The following is a 22,314-nucleotide window of genomic DNA, read 5'->3' on the forward strand; positions in this document are numbered from 1 at the left end:
CATATTAATAATTCACTGATATATTTTTTATACTTCCACCACTATTCGTGATGACGTCAATAGTCGCAATGTCCCCACGATAGTACATGGGGAGTCGCGGTATTGTTACAAATGTCATGTGCGATTAAATAAATTTATTTTGAACACATAACTTCTGTCACTAACACCCGTATTTATCAACCAATGGGGTCAGATTATCTCCACCCTGACCCCTTATGTGGGCTTTCACACAAATTTTCATCCCCGGAAACAGTTCCCAATAGAAAAAATGGTGGCCGCAACTTTCTGTTCCGGTTGCATTAAACCTATCAGAGTATTCCCTTTGGTGCGTTCATTCGAGATGAATCGAGAAAACACTACGAAATATATAATTTTCAGCTTAAATGTCTCAAAAACTGCTGAACAGATTTACACCAGATAGGCAAAAGGCACTTCCTTGAACCAACATCTACCTCCTTGCCAAATTTGGTATAAGTCCGTTCAGCGGTTCGGGCTGTAGGTTTGGCTAAATTTTCCAATTGGAATTAACATTACAAACACACCCTTATTTCACACCCCAACTTCTGAGTCCCCAGTGCACAGTTCACCCCCAAACTTCCCATGACAACCAGAACCTACCTTGACACTTTATTGGGAAAATTCCATGAAGATTGGCCAAACGACGCCAAAGTTATAGGCAATCCAAAAAACATTGCCCAAACTATAACTACCTACTGGCAACTGCCAGTAGGTAAAATATATATATTATATATGGTCAAACTAACAAAGATACTGATACATATTGTTGTCTTACAGGCAAGTAGGCGTTAGATACCTATTTCCTATTTATTTCATACCCAGCGCAGATTTGCCTAATTGTTACAGTGCCTCTTCACTTTCTGACTTCTCCCACACTCTGTGTAATCTCTTCAACAGGCTCCCTTGCATCATGGCGGCATGGAGCCTGCACTGGCACTAGGACACTTTTTTTACACCAGCACTAGTGGAATCTCAGGGGTGTACGGTATTCTTGTGAATACAGTATGGATAGGTTTTTATATAGCGCAATATCACCGCCAGGTCTCAAAGCGCTTTGCATTGGGAACCCGTCCTGGTTTTTCCCTGTGAGATAGCCCCTACTGGGTATCCCCAAGGTGAAAGCCAGGCATCCCGCCGCAGGGGGCCGTAGTGGAGATTAAGCAAGCTATTGCCCAGAGTTGCAGAGTGTGAACCTGTGATTCCAGTAGGCACCGAAGCGAGAATTATCGAGTCCGTGGACATTTTGGGCTCAATACCCTGCCGCGTCGGGAATTGAACCCTGGTCCCGGGTCTGATCTCAGCGTCCGGGTCTGCCTCCTCTAACCAGTGAGCCACACTTCTCCACTACACTACAGTACATCCCAGCATGTTAAAAATGTTGGAGCACGATGCTGCTAATTTTGGCGCACCTCAGCGTGCCAACATATATTTTTAAATATGCCCCTGTGTGGCATTAATTCATCAAAATCGTTTTATCATGAAAAAATACCAAATTAATATATAGACAACACTACTAAATTTCAATGAAGTAGTAACACAATTTTATGAGTTGGAATTTAAATTTGGTTTATTTAGAAAATGGGAAGTTTTAGCAAAATATTAGCAAATTTGAAAAATAATAATGGCAATTGCTAATAATAATCAGACACAGACCTGGGTTGCATTATAAATCTTGTGTTAAACCTTCTTCCTTCCTTCCTTATTCAGTGCTCTTTAAGCAGCTTCAATATAATTTACAAACATGTGTTTTTACACCTGCATCTGCCATTTGAATGATACCTTGAATATAAACGCTTCATAGTATTGATGATTATGAACCAATGCGATAGGTCACTACTGACCTGATTCACAAATTGAACTCTGTGGTGCATTTTATAGTACTACCAAATGTACCACAGAGTATTATTCACAAACTAATGGCCAGATGTAGGTAGCCAAATAGCGAGCGCTAACGCTGAAATTCTGCGAATTTCAGTGTTTGCGATCACTATTTGGCTGAGAGCAATGTAGGTGAGTTTAAACCTACTAGCAAAATAAGGAATTGCAAAATTGCGATTCCTTAAATGCAATGTAAGTAGCACAAAAGAAAGTGCACTTTAGCCTTAAGGAATAACTAATTACCACCAACTTCAAGTTGGTGGTAATTAGCGATTTCCTTTAAAAAAAGGACTTTTTTGCTTTTTTTAAATTGCCATGTGGCACACATTCATGCACTTAGGGCGCCACATGTGCACACATGCACATTTCAGGGGTAGAACAGGGTGTTCTTTTGACACCCTGGCACCCTTGAAATAGCTATTTGCAGTTCTTTAATAGCGAATCGCAAATAGTGAATATCTTCCCATTCATTCCTATGGGCCTCCTAGCCCATAGGAATGAATGGGTAGGTATTCCTTATTAGCGAATCTCAATTTGGAATTCGTTATTAAGGAATATTAGGGAATCGCTATTATTTTAGCGATTCCTACCTACATTCAATTTTGCGAGTCCTTAATAGTGAATCGGTAAAATTCGCTATTAAGGACTCGCAAATTTGATTTTACCTATAAATGCGGAATTTATGCCCATGCAAATTCCTATACTTATATGTGGAGAGTTCCCCTCCCCAACTGTGAAGTCTCCACACATGTTCGTATATGTTTTATTTGTCAGTGTAGGAAGGACTGGAGGAAGTGGGTGGAGAAAGAGGAAGACTTACTCCAAAAGCAGAGAGGATGAGGGAGGAATATTAGAGGGTTAGGTAGGGGTAAAGGGTTGGGAGGGGTTTAGGGAGGGACAGCATCACCACCCACACCAGCCAATTGCTATACTATGGCATTGGAGATATGTAACTTATAATTTTGAAGTAAATTTACACTTTGAGTTGGTGAATACCAACAAGTAGTGAACTTACTTCAAAGTATAGAGTACTCAAAAGTGTAGTAAATTACTCCAAAATGTAAATTTCTCAAAGTGTAAATTACTTTTATGACTCATACCATTAGATCATCGAATCATATCGTGGGGACTGTTGGGAGTCCACTATGCCTACCTAGACGGTTCGCAGCTGCTTGGAAAATTTTACAATATTAACAGATTAATAAAGTGTACATAAATAAAGAAGCAAAATGTGAGATGATAATTTTCAAATGTTCTGTAAATGTGAAGGAATTTTAAATTGGAGGCTTGAAATGAAGTTGGACACCTCAGATTGATTTGTGAAGCAGTGTAAGAGCATCAAATAAAATATAGTATTGATGATGGGTGGCCTCAGTTGAATTTAGCAAAGCTTCTACCCCCCTATTCAAGTTACAGTTTAGATTTTTTTCTATAAGTTTGTGACTTAAATAAAATATGTCCCCTTTTGTTTACTTTTTGATGAATGCGTGTCTCTGTATTTTTGTGTGTTGTTTTGCAGCTAAACTCATCACAATTGCTTAGGCTTGTGCCCCCAACTTCCAGTAATGACTCAGTGGGGGTCCTCGGATTCCATTCATGATTCAGTGGGGGTTCCCAGGTTCCAATATTGATTGATTGGTGGTCCACAGAAGTCAAATCCACTGCCTTAGATTAAACAAATTCATGAGCATGTTACCAAAGAAATGTTTGACTGAAACTGCTCTGCCAGTTCTTGAAATACCAACTATGGTTCCAGTTACTCATTACACATTGGATAGCTCTATTACTCTAAAGTGATGTATGTACTAAATGGGGTAATAAACTCCTATTCGAAATATTCCTATGAAAATTAAGAATTACTTATGAATTTTGTGTGTTCCACATCAAATTTCACACATATGACAGATAATGGCCATTTTGCCCAAAGTCAATGTTGGCAGATTTGATATGGCAAATTTTCCAGTGGAAAATATTCAGGAGTGTACTAATTGTGGCACAACGTATAATTCTGATCCCAGCATAAATGGAAATTTGTGCAGAGATTATGCTATGTTTTCATTTTAAAATGTGATGATATACTGAATGACAGCATCTTTTCCCTATATATCTCTTAAAATTGCTTTATTGATTTCATGACATCACAAATAAGTGCTCCATTTGAGTATTTCATACCAAAGCAGTTAAGCTAACTGTGACCCAATGAGTGAAAGTATAATTCTTATTTACCGTTTGATTAATTAAAATCATTACAGTAACACAAGCGTAGAAGAAAAAAATAAACACGTTTTTGTTACCTTCTACAATCCTTCTTAGCTTCCTTGTGGATAAAACCATTCTCACTTGATCTTGTAATGTTTTTCATGCACTAAAATTATCCTTCCATAAAAGCAAGTATGTTAAAAGCATTCAGTCAAGTCCAAGAGGGTAATTTAAAGTGCTTCAAGGAAGTAGGGAAATTATCAAGTGTGATTTCCCCTGACTTAGTTTGTTAAAGCATTCTACAGAGGCCAGGAGAGTAAAGCAAAGTTCTTCAAGCATGTAGGAGGGTTAGTAAGTCTGATTTTCCCTATGTAAGATTGTTAAAAGTGTTTTAGGGTGTTACCTAAGTGCTGAAAAAAACATGTATGACCTCCTCATCATTAGTTTTCATCCCTTAACTTTTATTAGTATGCAAATGGCTGGTGACCCCAAACCGTGGTGCTAATCCCACTTGCAGGTTCTCGGTGCATTATTGTCATGCCTCTGGGTATACGTCTATAAATTAAAGTGATTGGTGCTAGTTAGTGCATGCAGTGTCTAAGCCCATCCCTAAAAGTTACTAGGCTAGAGACTGCTCATCAAGTGTCAATCAATTTATGTACATGAACTTTCCCATTCTTGCTAACTTGGCGCATCAGTTTCTGTGAAACAAAAATCTGAGGCTCCATTGCAAGTTCCTAGACCCTTGAACCTAATGATTGGGTGGCTCAACAGTGGGCAATCCTCGACCAGGTTAGGGCAGCAACACAACAAATACAACCACAATTCTTTTCTGTATAAGCATACCCTGCAGGAGGCATTTTCCCCTTTCCATGCCCAGGCTGGTTTAAAATCTGTTGTTCTCAAAACCAATAACCGCATGCAAAGAACGTTCCTGCTTGCTTGAACTGACAATGCTTTATGTAGATAGGGATGGGCTTTCCCTGGAATATATGTTGTGTCCAATGCCGCAGTGTTTGATTCCACACCCTCCGCCTCCTACACAAGGCCTTCAAATGATGCCCCTTGAACACAGAAAGATCATTACTCACGTCCTGGTCACCAGCAGACTCGACTATGGCAAAGCACTCTATGCTGGAATAAACAAAAACATCATAAGTTAGCTACAGAACATCCAGAACGCCACCGCAAGACTGGTCCTCACCCTGCCAAGACACTGCCACGTCTCCCAGCATCTGTGCACACTCCACTGGCTCCCCATCGAAGCTAGAGTCACCTTCAAGATGATCAGCCCCGCTCACAAGGTCCTCTACGATACATGACCAGCATACCTGAACAGCCAACTCCAATTCCACACACCCCAAAGGACCCTACTATCAGCCCAGCTCTCCTACGCTGTGGTTCCCCGCACCAGAAAGATCAGATCAGGAGGCTTCTCCTTCTCCTTCCTCACGCCAGAGACAGGAACGCCCTCCCTCTCCACCTCAGACAGACAACATCTGTCCCCATCTTCACAAGAAACCTCAAAACCTGGCTCTTCAACAGACCCCCTCCTTGATGGCCTGGAACCTGCGAAACCTCTCCTCCCCCAGTGCCTTGAGACCCTCACGGGTGAGTAGTAGCACTTAATAAACACTTGATTGATTGATTGAATGGGTTTGAACTGAGATGTTCCCATATCCATTTCAGGCAAGACATTCAGAGCTGTACCTGCCTCTCCAGTTCTTTTTTCCCAGCTGATATTGGAATTGAGGGTAAATGCAGGCTTTCAGCTTGTATCCTCAGGCTGCAGATTGCTTGCTCCAGCTCGAGGCGACATGGTGAATGTTCTTCCTTAAAGATCGTTCCCAAGTGATATGTGAGTGCTTTTTCTCTAGCTCTCAAAATTCTGTTGAAAAACTTAATGGGATCCCCCTGGATCTCCAACTCAGGCCTCGCACGGCCTAGCTCCAGCCTTAGCCTTGCTCTTCTGGCTTGCAGCCGTGCTAGCATTACTAATTTGTAAGGTTTGGTCTGTACTGCTGTTAAAAATCTGTTTAATGATCCCAGAAAAGTCAAGTGGCCATACCTGATTGCCAGGGTAAGTTTTGCTCTCAAGACTGTCAGCATTGGATCAGCTGTTGGACTTAACAGTTGTTGACTCATTGAGTGGATTGTTTGGTCTGCCTAACCCCTTAGGTGTTTTAAATGTGTGCCAGCCCTTGCATTCACAGAAAACCATACCCTGAGGTAATTATAAGCTGTGGTTATTCCAATTTGATAATCACCCAGCTGCCAGTGTGCAAGCTTCTTTTTTGGGTATTTACCAAACACAATTATCTTGGTTTGAGCTTTGTTGACTACCAGGTGGTTTTCCTGGTTGAAGCCATGGAGTGCATTGAGGCCTCTCTGGAGGCCCACCCGTGTGATCCATTATTCCTGTGCCATCCCCATATTGTAGGCTTGAGAACCTCACCTTCCCCAGCTTTGGAACAACTAGACTAGCTCCTTGCACGGCCACCCACAGGTCTAAGGTGTATAGATTGAAGAGTAAGGGGGCCAAGACAAAGCCCTGCTTAAGCCCATTGTTTGTGGTCTGTCACGATGTTACTGTAGTAGGGCTTGTTTTAACCTGTACCTATGTTTCCTGATATAGGGATACAATGGCCTTCAGGAGCTTGAGTGGGATCCCCCAGGATGATAATTTTCACCTACGTCTTCCTCCGTCCACCCTATTGAATGCTGTGCTAGAGTCGATGAAACAGTAGTACAAGGATGGTTTGTCTTTCATAACTACTTGTTTGGAAAATATGCCAGTGCCATGATGTTGTCCATTGAAGAGCTATATGGCCTGAATTCTGAGTGATAAATTGGGAGGATTTATTTTTCTTTTGCCCATGACTCCAACTCCTTTAGTAAAATATGGGCAAATGCCTTAGCATCAGGGCTACCAGCCTGTAATTAGCTGGATTTGCTTGTTCTCCTTTTTTTGTATGTGGGGTGCAAGATTGAACCTCTACAGGACTGCAGAATCGTTGTTGTCAGATAAGCCTGTTTAAATAGTGGGGTCAAACTCTGGAGTAAAATATGCCTGTGCTGTTTTGAATACTGGAGCTGGGATCCCGTTGGGACCTGGAGCACCATCGTTCCTAATTTTTTTTATGGGTTTTATGACTTCGCCCTCAGGAATTCGAGTGCCTTCATTGTTGTGGTTAGCTGCTCTCTTGTTGCTGGGTTCGGGGTCGATGGCTTCACCTTATGTCGTTTGAATTCCTTCGATGGGGGTGCGTCAACTGGGGGATCTGCAAGGGCCTCTGGCAGGCTTTAAAAAATCAGTAAACAACATCATCACAAAAGAATCTCTCCTGCAGGACAAAGCTTTACTGACGGACGAGCACATGGCTGGCTAACTATACAATCTTATACCAAACTTAGGCCACAAACATATCTTCAGACCAGCTTCACCAAGAAAACGAAAGAGAAATTTCTGAAATACCGGCTAGGACTATTGCCCTCTGCAGACCACATGGCTCCTTGGCTGTGTCCCTCAATGCTAGCAAAGTGGCGCCTTTGTGGGAACGACGAGGAAAACATCTTACACCTTATTACCATCTGCAAGGAGCTGCAGCAAGACCGCCGGAACCTTCTGAGACCACTATTAAAAAAAAAAAAACGAATCAGTTCATACAGGCAAGCAGTTCTGTCATGTTTTTCGGGTGACGTAGTTCAAATGAGCTGCTGACTGGTAAAATACATTGAAGTTGCAGAAGCCTGCCTTAACAAAAAGAAAGAACAAACAAAAAAAGTTAAGCTGATGGAACCCAGTGCATCACTTGCATCCTCAGAGCTAAAACAATCGGATTATACTGAGGGCCCAGTAGGCACTTAGGAGCGCACCGGGACTCATTACTACAAAGTATAAGCTTACGGGGAGGAGAATGTCTTGCCACCCATATGGATTACGGACTGCAATAATCAAATGTTTCCTGAAGCGGAAAGTAGGTCAGCCTAACTATGCAAAGCTCTTCAATGGGAAGATAGAAGTGGCTCAGTAGTGGACCAATTTTCTTTCCTACCTGCTTTTTTAATAGTTTTAGTTTTAGTATCTTTTAATCATAGTTTTGTACATCCTACCACAGTATTAATATCATTTTCTATGCTGCTACAGACACACGAAACTGTTTTTATTTATGTTGGTTTGTAGTGGTTTTTATTAACTGTACAATAAAGTATTACCTTACCTAAGTATTACCGATGGCTTCACCTTCCGTCGTTTGAATTCCTTCGATGTTATGGCTAACCTCTTCTGGTCTACTCCCAGTCAATGGGACCCTCTGCAGGTTCTTTAGTGTGTAGTTGTTTAATGTGTTTTTCCCAGGCTTCTTCGGCTACGGCATTCTCCTTTGACCAGCCTTGATTTTCTAGCCGTTTTATTCACCTCCACATGCTGGTGTTGTTCTTTTCTTTCAGCATGGAAAATACTTTCAACCATTTCCCTTCCATTTATTCTCTTTTGTGTCCCAATGAAAGATGGTGTTTTGTTTAAGCGTACTAATTACCATATGTTGACAAATTCATCAGTTCGCTGCAAAGGAAAAATTACATGCCATTGCCACAATACTTGTTACATTGCTCTACTAAATCGTCTACTTTAGTTCAAGTTAAATGCCCTTGTTTATTACTTCTATGAAAGAACATACAACCTGGCATAAACCATATATTAAGATCTACTGTGTGAAATATGTTGTTTGTGACCATTATGGAGGCAGTGAGGGAGTCTCAGGATCTGTATAAGGCTTCATCCCTTATGAGTCATTGCCTCTCCCTCACTCAGACTCGGTTTGCTGCTGATGGAGTACACGCTTGCTTCTGAATGAAAGTATTTCATTGTTACTATAGGAATTATTTGAGGCAGAGAATTGCTCAAAAGTAAAGCTACTCTGAAGGTCAATTTTGATCATGAAACGTACATGCAATGCAAAGCACCAGTTTAGTTCTGAAACCTTGTGCTGTGAAAGACTACACACTCCCAAGTATACTTTGGTCTCAGTGGAGACCAACACCAGAATACTGAAATAGATGTAGTACCTAGGGGTCTCTCTAGGAATTAACACTGTGAAACAATCAATGTTATAGCTGCCTCATCTAGGCACAAAGGTCGTCTATCCATATATGTTCTAAGAGGCTGCCAGGGCATGATCGTTAGCTGCAAAAGATCACCCTTGTTTCTTCATGAAGGTTTTTGACAGTTACTGTTTGAAACATTAAACGCGGTGCATTAGAAGGTCAGGATTCCTGTGACGCTTATTATGATACTGGCGTGATACTAACTTTAAATTGAGAAACATATGTGATACTTCAAACTGAGAAGACATAGGACATTGTGTGAAGTGCTGGAACACAGTGGACTCTCATTTCAGAACACCTGAATACTATAAACTTTAAAGATGACATTGCTGAATGTAAACACGCCATGTCTATAAAACAAATAGCATTGGTGGCACTTTCCCTACGAAAGAGTGTTTACACAGCTAGGTCACAAGCTCATCTGAGAGAGATGAAGTCAAAATGAGGCCATGCAAACTTTGGCTAAAACCAAGACTATAATAGAAATAGTGGTGATCGGGATAAATGAGCACATGACTGGTGAGGCAAATATGTATGTTCTAAAATCGAGATACACCAACTCTCACAAATGGACAGAGATTCCACATGGCTATACTTGAGCTCTACAGACACGACTAGATTGTCTAGCGGTACTACAGCTGTGATAAAATCCTGAAAAGAAAAGAAGTTAGCAACTTTTGCAGTATCATTAAGGGTTTACAAATTCCCAATGTGTGGAGACTTGCTTTGCAATAGACGAATGCCTTAAGGTAGGTACTATCCATCTGACTAAGTCCTATTTACTTCTGCCACATGTTTGCTATCCTTGTCTAACAGAAATTGCAAAGCCCTATGGCCTTCAGTATTTGCCCACCTACAGAAAAATAGATCAAAGTTCAGTGAAACAGGCCAAACTCAAGCAAGCAGCTGAAATCCCGGGAATCATTAAATCACAAATGAAAAATGATGAGGATGGTACAGCTGCAGTGATGTCTTGGAACTCCACCCTTAAAGTAGTGACTTTGAGGGGTTGAGCAACTTTTGAACTTTTTACCCATAATTTCCATTAGTGCTATGCTGACACACATGGTCAGACCCCAAGCAGGTGACTGCAGTGGGGGGCTGCTTAATTGCGAACAGGCTGAACCAGAAAAGGCAATTTCTTGGATGGCTACTTAAGTTTGGTGATTCATCAAAACAGCCAATCTGGAAAGCCTCTATTTAAACATTTTTGTACAGCATCAAAGTATTCAAGACTGGGGATAAACCACTGAGAAGGAGTGTCAAAGCACTTCAGTGCCACACCATATACAATTAATGGCTGTTTGAAATATGGGGACAAAAACCATTTTCAGGGTACCACTGGGTGTTCTGTCAAGATCTTGTGTCCACACCCTGTACCTGCTCTTTAATGCGCACATGGAGCCTAAAGGCATGCCCACTGGTGTGGTCGTAGTATCCTGTTAGGCTGAGGGCCACACAATCCTTTATAATGTATTCCAAAAATACTCACTACTTATTTCACAACGTACCTATTGATGGGATTGTTGTGACTACCAACCAGCACTCTGGTGTGGAGTACTGTTCTGATTAGATAAAGGAGGGACCATCCATTTAGTTATGCACTCTCATGACGATGAAATTAAGTTAGAAAATTGTGAAACTAAAAGTTATATGACAAGGAGATGTCACTAGGAATTGTCTTTTGAAGAATTAACTCACTGCAGTTGGGTTGGTAGAAAGTAGGGCTGTTAGGTGGGAGCCAGAGACCGAGTGCTTCTTGTGACTATGTGACGGCGAGAGCACAGCCCCACGCAGCCCAGGGTTTAGAGCAATCCTCATAAACTCGTGTACGTGTTCCCCCACAGAAATACTGGCGAGGGATAATAAGTGGAACAGTTTTCCACCACTACGCAAGAATCAAGGTAATAAATACCCTAGCTGGGTAAGGAGTGGAAAACAGAGACCAATACCCTGATGAAAGCCTAAATGCCATCCGGATGGAGCCGATATAGAGGCAGAAGCATGTTGGTAGTAGCAGTGGAGGTATAGGGACCGTTACTTTCCCTGCATACCCCTGATTTTATTTTTTAACCCAGCCAGGGATCACCAACAGAATAAATAGGAGAAGGTTGATCCTTAGGTTGGTTTAACACTTTCATACTGCATTGTTTGGTCCTGTGAAAACAGGGAAGAGGCCTTCCTGTTTTTCTCTGTTTTCTTTTTTATGTTATGTCTTAGTGTCATTTGTGCATCATCACACCTGTGTTCCTTTTACCCTGACCCTCAACACTTGTCTTCGTCAAAAAAAAGATTGCGCTCCATCTAGAGTGTTGGTCTGCACCTAGGTGTCTGATGCGGCCCAGTGATGAAGCATGACACCGCGAGGTGTGTGAGGACAGTATTAAGATACCTATGATCTTCCTCTAAGTGTTGTTGCAAGGAACAGTATAAACTTTTTTTATCTGTTTCCCTGTGCATGTTTATGTTAGGACTAATAGCCTTAATTTACGAATAAGATACTGCATGGATGAGGCTATACTGTTATAAGGGAGTCAGAAAAACAGTAATCCCTTGTCTCTTTGGTGTGTTTTCCATTGGTAGAAAGTATGTCATTGGCTGGCCCAACTGTCAATCATTTATGAAGCATGGCAGTTCCTGTTAATGCATTTTGCTGTTTGGTGCAGGGCTTCGTTAAATGTAGAAATATACTGCACTCTTGCAAATACATAGAATGTTACAATGTTTACAATGCTAGGGCATGTCATGTTCTCAGCTCTAAAGCATGTCAAAAATTAAGCCAAGCTAATGTTTCCAACCTATGCAGAAACCAATACAAAACACATCTGCAGAGCAACAGCTGGCTTGTGCATTTCACATATCCATGTATATCAATAACCATGTTTCTATAGGGTTCCATGTGGGACACATTTCTGTTTGCTAGCACCGGCTTTAACCTCAAATTAAGCTATCAAACAGAGGCAATGCCTCAACTGGTCCCCAAAGGGCTGCTGAGCGAAAGCTGGCCCAGCTGCTTCAGACTTCTGTGCACGTAGCCTCCTTATTCCTGTTGATTTGCCGTTAATGACAAACACAAGGTGCTCTGTCCATGGCTAGGAGCACGACGACTGGATTGAAAATTCATATGTTGATACGTAAAAAAAGTATGAAAAGTCCTAGGACTACACGGGTTCGTTACCAGACAATATATAGGAAAATGCTGTAAAAGACCACCCTGTCTGTGTGGCGTACCTGTGCTTGTCGCAAAGTATCTGCTGTGATATATTATTTTACAAGCTTCTAAGCCACTTTTTACGAGGTGAATAAAACACACACGAGCACCATCTGAAGCAGTTAATGGGTAGACGCTGATGCCTCTCCGCTGCAATTGCTTTTAATAGAATTCCATTCACTTGCTTTCAGCAGCTCAAACCCTTCTAGGAAACGCTCTTCGGAGACCATAGCCCAAATTATCCTTCCCCAAAGGAAGGAAGGAAAAAGGCATTAAATGTTTGGAAAGCTGCCCCCTAAAACATACAGGCACACAAAAATGCCATTCAGTAAGTTCAGTGCCAAGCAGTTCCTGATGAAATCATCGACAATTACGAGTTCTAGTTGACAATTTAAACATACTACGCTTGACTGTCGACCTCAAAGGGTTAATAGAATCCTGCAAAAGCACTCTTGAATCCCCCATTTCGCATTCTTCCTTCTGTGGGTTTGATGTGTTGATGTTGGGTGGCAGCAGCATACTCTGTAATGGATTATTTCATTGGAATGCAGCTAATCGTTGCATGTCTAGTCGGCCATGTAGGGATAAATGTAGTTTTTATGAAAAAATGAATGTGGGGTTTCCTGCACACACAGAAAAACATATGTAGTCTTTCTCTCTTTCTGTTTTTCCCTCGTTGTCAATCTCTTTCTCTCCCTCTTCCCCTCCTTCCCGGTAGTTTGGCCCTCTCTTTTTCTCTCTCACGCTCGCGCTCATACATACAATCACTATCTCTCTCACACACACACACACACGCACACACGCACACACACGCTCACACACGCACGCACACACACACACACACACACACACACACACAAACACACACACATTCAAACACACACTGTTTGTTTCTGAGTCTCTCTGCTTCTCTTTTTAGCACTGACATCCCTCTGTCTTTTTCCTGCATGTCTTAGACCTGATTTATTTCTATGTCTCTGTTTCTTTCCATCACCAGTTCGAACCTCTCTTTATCTCTCTCAATTTTCAGGACTCGGTCCCTGTGTCATAAAAATTTGGAAAGAAAGGACAATAACAGTGCACCGTAAGGATACCCTGAACCATGTGTGTGGTGGGGAGGGTCATAGATGGAACCCCCATGGGTTCAAATTTCTTATACTTTTTTTTGGGGTGCCACACAACAGTAAAAAAAAGGAAATGTGAGCTGGCGGTCTGAAGTCAGAGGGCCGTTGTGTGTGTGTGGGGGGGAGGGGTTGTTTTGGCCGCACATTTATAGTAATAAGATATTACTTTACATTTAAAAAAAACATAGAAATTCACTAAAAAGCAAAGGTTATTGTGGAGTTATATATGAGAAAGGTAGTAAGATGGTAACTTATGTTAAAAAAACTAGAAATTCAATGGAAAGCTGCTTAAAAACAAAACAAAACACTGACATTCAACAATCATGAGCAATTGTCATAAGTATAACTTGTACTACTATGATGCACTGCTTATGACCTCACATATTACATCACTGATGACATTTGAAATATGTGGTGGCGCAACCTATTCTTATGTCAGGTACATATAACTGCTGAATTTAAGTGCTTTATGTTTTTTAAATGTTGTTGATTTGCCAGTGAATTACATGGAGAAGTGTGGCTCACCGATTAGAGCGGCAGACCCTGAGGCAGAGATCTGGCGCGGGACCAGGGTTCAATTTCCGGACGTGGCAGGGTCTTGGGCTCAATGTCCACAGACTTGATAATTCTTGCCTTGTTGCCTACTCTAATCATGGGTCCAACTCTGCAACTCTGGGCAATAGCTTGCTTAATCTCCACAACGGCCTCGAAAGCGCTAGGATGCCTGGTTTCACCTTGGGGGTGCCCAGTAGAGGGCATCTCACAGGGAAAGCCAGGAAGGGTTCCACAGCGGTATACAGCGCCAGGATGCCTGAAAGGTGATAGTGCGCTTTACAAGTATACATACATTTACATTTACAAAGGCTTCTTCACATGTAACTCCACTTTAACCTTTGTTTTCTTCAGTATATTATATATATATTTATATATATATATATATATGTTACCTACTGGCGGTCGCCAGTAGGTAGTTATAGTTAGGACCTAGTTTCCATAGGAAATCCGCAACATTCTATTGGAAATAACTTTGGCGTTGATGGACGGAATTGGCTGAATTTCTCCAAGAAAATGGCCAGCTCCGCTTCGCTCCTTCCCTGAAATTTGGGGGGGATTCGTCAAGCGGGGGCCGAGATAAAAGGGGGGTCCCAAAACGTGTTTTCCCCATGTTAATTTCCATAGGGCGGTTGGACTCACTTTTAGCCCGAACGGCTGAATGGATTTCCACCAAACTTGGCAAAATTGTAGGGACTGGTAGCCCGATGTGCCTTTGCTATGTCTCAAGATATGTGCGCCAGTGGCTTTTGAGTAATTTAGGTTCAAAAATATATATATATCTATATGCGTGCCCCGGTACGTGCACCGGGGCGCGCCCCAGCGCGCTACGCGATTTTGCGAGCGGAGAGCTGATTGGCTCTCGGGTGTCTGTCAACATTCCAAACAGTCCGGAGCGGCCGCCATCTTGTGTCTCGGTAGGATCGATACACAAGAGGTGGCAAAAACAAAGGGGGAAATGACCAAAACGGGGCAGGGTAGACCCCCCCTGACCCCCTAGGTTTGATGTGGGGGCCATTTTTTTTCAATTTACGTGGGGGAAGCGCCCGGTATGCGCACCGGGGAGCGTACTGGCGAGCGTACCATGGAGAAAAAAGAATGACAGAGTTTTTAAAAAATGTAGCATTTTTTTATAAATTGGAGGTAGTTCTAAAAAGAACTGTTTTTTGTTCTTTTTGTTGTTTTATATTTTTTTATTGTTTTTTTGAACATTTTTTACTTTTTTTGGCTTTTATGAACAATTTTATATTTTTTTTGTAATTTTCATGGGGACAAACAAAAAACAGGGAATTGTAAACGGCTCAACTGCAGCAAAAAAAATCAGGAAAAAATTAAGGTTTCTTTCTGCAGTTGTGGTTGTCTCCTGCACGGTTGATCAGTTTGATACTTTGCTCTCTATAGGAAATTGTAGTCCCGCAAAATTTACAAACTATTTTATAATCTCCAAACTGAGGTTGGATATTTGGGACCATCTCCCTTGTCTCTGGACCCGAAGGAGAGGTTGTTGTTTGCTTTTGGAGGTGCTGGGAGAAGATTGGGGAGGGTTTCTTGTTAGTTCTCTGACCTCTGCCGCAGCATAGTTGTTTGGGAGCCTGCGTTGCATATGGCGCATCATCTCCTACGCCGATGACACCCAGCTGATCCTCTCACTGACCAACGACCCCGCCGCTTCCAGAGCCAACCTTCACGAAGGGATGAAAGATGTAGCCGAGTGGATGACGACCAGCCGCCTGAAACTGAACTCAGACAAGACGGAAGTCCTCATCCTGGGCTCTTCGCCCTCCGCCTGGGACGACTCCTGGTGGCCCCCCGCCCTGGGCACCGCACCCACACCGACAGACCACGCACGCAACCTGGGCTTCATCCTGGACTCCTCCCTCTCCATGACCAGACAAGTCAACGCCGTCTCCTCGTCATGCTTCAACATCCTGCGCATGCTACGGAAGATCTTCCGGTGGATCCCCACCGAGACCAGGAAGACGGTCACCCAGGCCCTTGTCTCCAGCCGACTGGACTACGGCAACGCCCTCTACGCCGGAACCACCGCCAAGCTCCAGAAGAGACTCCAGCGGATCCAGAACGCCTCAGCCAGACTCATCCTCGACATCCCCCGACGCAGCCACATCTCCGGACATCTGAGAGACCTGCACTGGCTCCCCGTCAACAAGAGAATCACCTTCCGTCTCCTCACCCACGCACACAAAGCCCTACACGATCAAGGCCCGAGCTACCTCAACAACCGCATCAACTTCTACGCTCCCAAACGCCACCTCAGATCAGCCAGTCACGCCCTCGCCGCCGTCCCCCGCATCCGAAGAACGACAACAGGAGGAAGGTCCTTCTCCCACCTGGCCGCCAAGACCTGGAACTCCCTCCCGACCGACCTGCGCCTGACCCAAGACCACCTCTCCTTCAGGAAGAAGCTCAAGACCTGGCTGTTCGAGCAGTAGCAGCACCCCCCATCCCCCCAAGCGCCTTGAGACCCTCCGGGTAAGTAGTGTGCTCTATAAATGTCCTTGATTGATTGATTGATTGATTAATTGTATGGTTGCCAACTGAATACTTTTTTGCAGGGTTCCCCCAGGAAAGTACAGTGCCACAGATGAGACATGTCACTTTTGCAGCATTTACTTTCTTTTGTCCCCTTGGGATTTAAAAAAAACTCCCACACAAAGTGCTCCTTAGGTTTATAGGGGGTATTATCTTCAGGCAGGAACTGCCTCCCCTCCTCCTCCTCCTCTTCTTCTTCTTCACCACCACTGTGGTGTTGTGGTGGTCCTTGTGGTGGTGGTGGTGGTGGTGGTTGAGATGTCATGAGTGATGTCACTGACCATGTCATGAGTGATGTAACATGTGACGTCATCAGCAGTGCATTGCAGGCGCGCAAGTCCAACTAACTATAACGTGGGAATTTCAATGGTTTTATGTCAGTAAAATTTCCAGCTAACTATAACTGGTGTCAAACCTATGGTTTTTCAGTGAATTTAATAGGTTTTTTAAATGCTAATTCCTAACTATAACCGGTGTGAAACCTATGGTTTTTTCAGTGAATATATATATATATACATATATATATATATTCACTGAAAAAACCATAGGTTATAGACCATATATAGTTAGGAATTAGCATTTACAAAACCTTGAAAATTCACTGAAAAAACCATAGGTTATAGACCATATATAGTTAGGAATTAGCATTTAAAAAACCTTATTTTACTCACACAAAACCATTGAAATTCCATATATAGTTAGTTGCACTAACTATATATTGCGCACCCGCAATCCACTGCTGATGATGTCACATATTACATCATTCATGACATGGTCAGTGACATCACTGATGACAACATCCAGTGACTATGTTTCTGTAAAGTTAAAATATGTCTTACATATTGAAGAATGAGTGGATGTATAAGTGTCTGGACGAAGGATTTAGTAGGTGCATGACTGAATGTATGAGTGAGTGATTAAATGTGTCTCACTGAGTGCATGGGTTAGTGACTAAACTGTCTTAATTTGTGCATCATTATGTCTGTTGTTCTGTAAACTGCTGCATGTGTTGATCAGTAGCTATATGAGTAACTATATGGGTTATTGATTGATTGCCCAAGTATTTGCATGGGAGACTGAGTGTGTGTGTGGCTGGATGGGAGGTGTGTGACTCTGTACAGATCAATGTGTACTTGTATCAATGATTGTATAAGAGAGTAAGTATGTGTTAGTATATGGTTGAAAACGTAAGGTGCTCTATGTTTAACTGTATAGAGTAGAAAATGGAAGTGTGATTGATTCTTTACAGGACTGACTAGGTGTGTGAGTAACTCCATGGATGAGTGGCAGAGTGTGAGTGTCTGTATAGGTGTATGAGTGCATATGATTGTGTTGTAAACATGAGTGATTGTATGTATGAATGATTGTATGGGTGAATGAGTGAATGTGTGTGTAGACGTAGGAATCAGTGAGTACGTATGTAGTAACTAGTATTGGTGTGTCAATGGTTTCAAAAATTATACTCTGTTTTTAACACTGGGTGAAACAGAGGTTATATTAAAATGTGAGGAGATGCATTGTATTGTCACATGAATGATATCATCAGTGATGTGGTCATTGATGTCAAATGAGATGTCATCAGTGATGTCATTTGAGATGTCATCAGTGATGTCATCAGTGATGTCACTGACCATGTCATGAATGATGTAATATGTGACATCATCAGCAGTGGATTGCGGGTGCGCAATATATAGTTAGTGCAACTAACTATATATGGAATTTCAATGGTTTTGTGTGAGTAAAATAAGGTTTTTTAAATGCTAATTCCTAACTATATATGGTCTATAACCTATGGTTTTTTCAGTGAATTTTCAAGGTTTTGTAAATGCTAATTCCTAACTATATATGGTCTATAACCTATGGTTTTTTCAGTGAATTTCAATGGTTTTTTAATAGCAAATATCATAAGCTGTCGAATGTCAAGTACGTGGTAAGAATTTTTTTTTTCGTGTTTATGCACACTGATCTGCTTTGATTGCTGCCCCCCACCCCTCATTTCTATTAGGAGTACTCTCTCTTTGCAGATAGTGAAGGGTAGTTAACGCAGCCCTTTCCCCCTTTGTAATCCGTCGTGCCTGCTTCTCTCTCCATTTGATTGATTGTTCTCTTTGGTTCATTCTCTATTTACAAACAAGCACAGAGTCGCAATACTCTGTTTAGTCTTTGCAGATAGCGAAAAATCGTGTAAAAAAACAAAAGGAATCGAGCAAAATCAGTAGGCCACTAATGGGATCTCTTTTTGACCTCGCTAAAATAGAAACATTAGGAACAACCTGTTGAAAATAGCAATGCGTATGTACATAAGCGGCGTTCATTTGTGTTCACAGTACCCCTTGTTGATTGTTTCAATCGAGCATTGAATTGTTCGATGTTAATTCTCTTAAGGATCTTCTCTACCTGCAAACGAGGAAGAATAGGAATATTCTCTCTCCCTTTGCAGATAGTGAAGGGTAGGTAACGCAAGCCTTTAACACGTCGTACCTATTTCATTCCTCATTGATTGATTGATTGTCCGAACATTGACTGTTTGGGAATTAGTTCTTTTTGGAGGTATTCCCTGTTTGCAAATAAACGTAGGAAAATCTTTGCAAGTAGTGAAAGGGTACGTAATGCGGACCTTTCTCCCCCGTTGTAATCTATCATGCCTATCCCCACTGATTGATGCACCTGTTTCACCCGGACCATTTACTAGACATACGTCATCTGGCCCGACCAGAGAGCACCCCTAGTGAAAAGGACATATGCAATAATAACGAAGTGATCACTGTATCCTGTTAACAGAAACTTTAGCATGAAACAACCTGGAAAGAAAAGAATAGGAAAACGAAAATCAGTAGGCCACTGATGAACATGAACTTTTATTAAACAACGAACAAAGAAACGATAACATAACGTAATGATAAAACCTATTAATGTCCTAGAAACAAGAAAACGTTAAAATATGCCAGTGGTGAGAGACCAGAAAAACAGTAAGAGAAACCAAATCACCCCTCGCTGTCCCACCGCCTGCCACGCCAAAAAAATCGATAGACTAGGGAAAATGCAAGTCAGTAGAACATCCGCCCCCACTCTGGAAACTTCCAAGGTGGGGCAGGGTTCCGGCTACGCCCAGCCGGGAGCAGCCCATATAAGGCAGGTCCTGCTGCCACGCCTCGGCCAGGAGATCCTAACGTAGGGTGTAGCCGGAGGAGAGGCCGAGACCAACGGGACCCGGCCAGGGGATTGCCTTTACAACGCTGAACAGTTGCAGGGGGGGGGGAATGTCTCCTCGACCCTCCCCTCTCTCTCCCAGTCCGGCCGCGGTGGCCCTTGAGAGTTGCAGGTAGTCCCGCCACATGCTCTTCCGGTCCGGCCACCAACGGTCGGGGGGCCGAGGCCGACGGAATCCGGCTGCAGCCGATAAACCAAGAAACCCGTTCATGGGGCCAGAGCCAGGGGCGTCCGGCCGACATCCACCGGAAGCCCGGCCCGAAGACGGACGGGACACTTCTTTCTTTTATAATGGCTGCGACAACACTGGGGGGGGATGTCTTGCACATGCCTCCGACCCCCCCCTCGTCCTCATCGCCTGGTCCGGCCATAACAAATCTCAAGCGAGACGCCGTGGGGTGCACTGGGAGGGAGAGACGGTGCGAACAGGCCTCTCCCGCCTCCCCAGTGTAGGCTTCCCAGCTGCACCCTCAGCGGTCCAGGCGCCCGGAAAAGAGTTCTTCCACTGTGGCCATGCTGCAACGTCTCGCCCGGCAGGGTGGAGCCCGTCCGTTCATTTGACCCCGCGATCGCCAGTAGCTACCGAACTCTCAAAATGGCGGTCGACCTGGCAAGAGCGGGCCCAGCATAAAGAAATGGCCCGGTCACTGGTTGACTCCACCACCGTAGTCCTCCACGACCTTGAAGATTCTAGAGGAGCCGCGGGAGTCTCCCACCCCCGATGGGGAATGACTGCCATGATCACCCGTGGAGTGACGAAACTGTATCCGCGGGACGTCGGCGCCAGCCTCACTTTGAATTACTAGAATCCTGCAGACCTCACTTCCGGTGAAAGCACAGTGTGACCCGGTAGGAAAAATTGTTGCACCCCCTCCCCTTTTTGACTGATAGTTCAAACCACCGATCCTTTCCTTTGCCCTTTTAACGGAACTTTGGACTGCCTCCCCCTCTTTTACATTTTCTAGAGAAAACAAAACATTAACCACTACATTAGCATAGCAGTTGACACCAGAACTGTTTTCAAATTGAAAACCAACAACATCTTCAACAGAATCCTTTTTGTTTCTGCTGTGACCCTGCTCCAGCACAGGCATTGTCCCCAGCAGTAATTCTGCAATGCCGGTAAGAATAGCTGTGGTGCCTACTGGACTCACTCACCCCCGCGGCGCCCCACGCCGTTATTTGCTGGGCGGCAACTTGCTAGACATCACCTTCGTGACATCCAGATTTCAGCGCGTTCTGCTGCCTTGGAACTATTCGCACAACAGACCGCTACTGACAAGAATATTTCATTATTGGTGCTGTCAATTTCAATAAATCTATTACTGTTTTTGTTTTGTTGTATATATTTATATGTTATTAAAGTTTTATATTCCTACTACTTTGTTGGAGTGCTATATATTTTTTATGTGACACATAATTGTAAAAACTTTGATGTACAAAGAGTCATTCCTGGAATCTTCCGCTTCAGGCTCGGTCCCCTCCCCAATCACAATACAGGATAGTTTTCAGATAGTAGGAACACGTGTGGTGTGACGGATCTCATCGGGTGTGGGCCTTGATCTACTATAACTCCTTTGAAGAGGGGTGATTCTTTACAGCTGGGGCCATAAACTACATCTGCAGGGCTAGCTGATAGCCTGGACAATCGGACACAGAGGAAGAGGAGTGTCACAGGGTGCGGTAGTGAATAGGGCGAAAGGGAGGTGTCGGGCGGGCACAGTGTGATTCTCAGGGAAGAGCAGCGCAGATGGGGGGAGGTTTATTGCCCATGCATAAGACAGAGAGCGGGGGTGACCAGTGCCTGGGGAAGATGCTTGCGAGGGTGAGGAGCCATGCTACGAATCGACAGCGTGCAGAGAGTGGGTCTGGTCAAGACATCTAAAATGGCTGCCGTGCACGACAAAAGTGTGGCATTTCAAAAAAGGCAAGATGGCGCAGACAATGTTTTTCAACACTTCCTCATTTCCTTCGAATCGAACGTTAACAGACGTTGGGGCATATTACCAAAGTTAAGCGATATTTATCGCTAACGATGCTTACCAACCAATTTTTTACCACTAAGCATCGTCAGAAATTATCGAAGATAAACCTTACTATTATCAAGGTTTATCGCAAATGCGATAATAAACGGCCGCAATGCATGAATATCGCTAAAAACTCAGCGATATTCATGCATTACCGAGCTAATACTCTTAGCCATGTTATCCACCTCCCATTGGATAACATGGCTAAGAACTGCTCAGGGCAGGTGTTACTTTTTGGAGATATTCGCGCTTAGCGCGAATATCTCCAAAAGTTGGTAATAGGAGATAGATATCTTGCATGTTGTAATGCAAGTTATTGTGGTATATGGAACTCATACCATAATCTCTCAGGAAAGCAGAAACTGATCCTTTTGGGACCGCCTAAAAAGGCCTAGGGGGTGAGGAGTACTCTACTTTGCCCCCTTTTCACGTTCCGAAC

This window comes from Lissotriton helveticus, chromosome 6 (assembly GCF_964261635.1).
Source record: "Lissotriton helveticus chromosome 6, aLisHel1.1, whole genome shotgun sequence".
Lineage (NCBI taxonomy): Eukaryota > Metazoa > Chordata > Amphibia > Caudata > Salamandridae > Lissotriton > Lissotriton helveticus.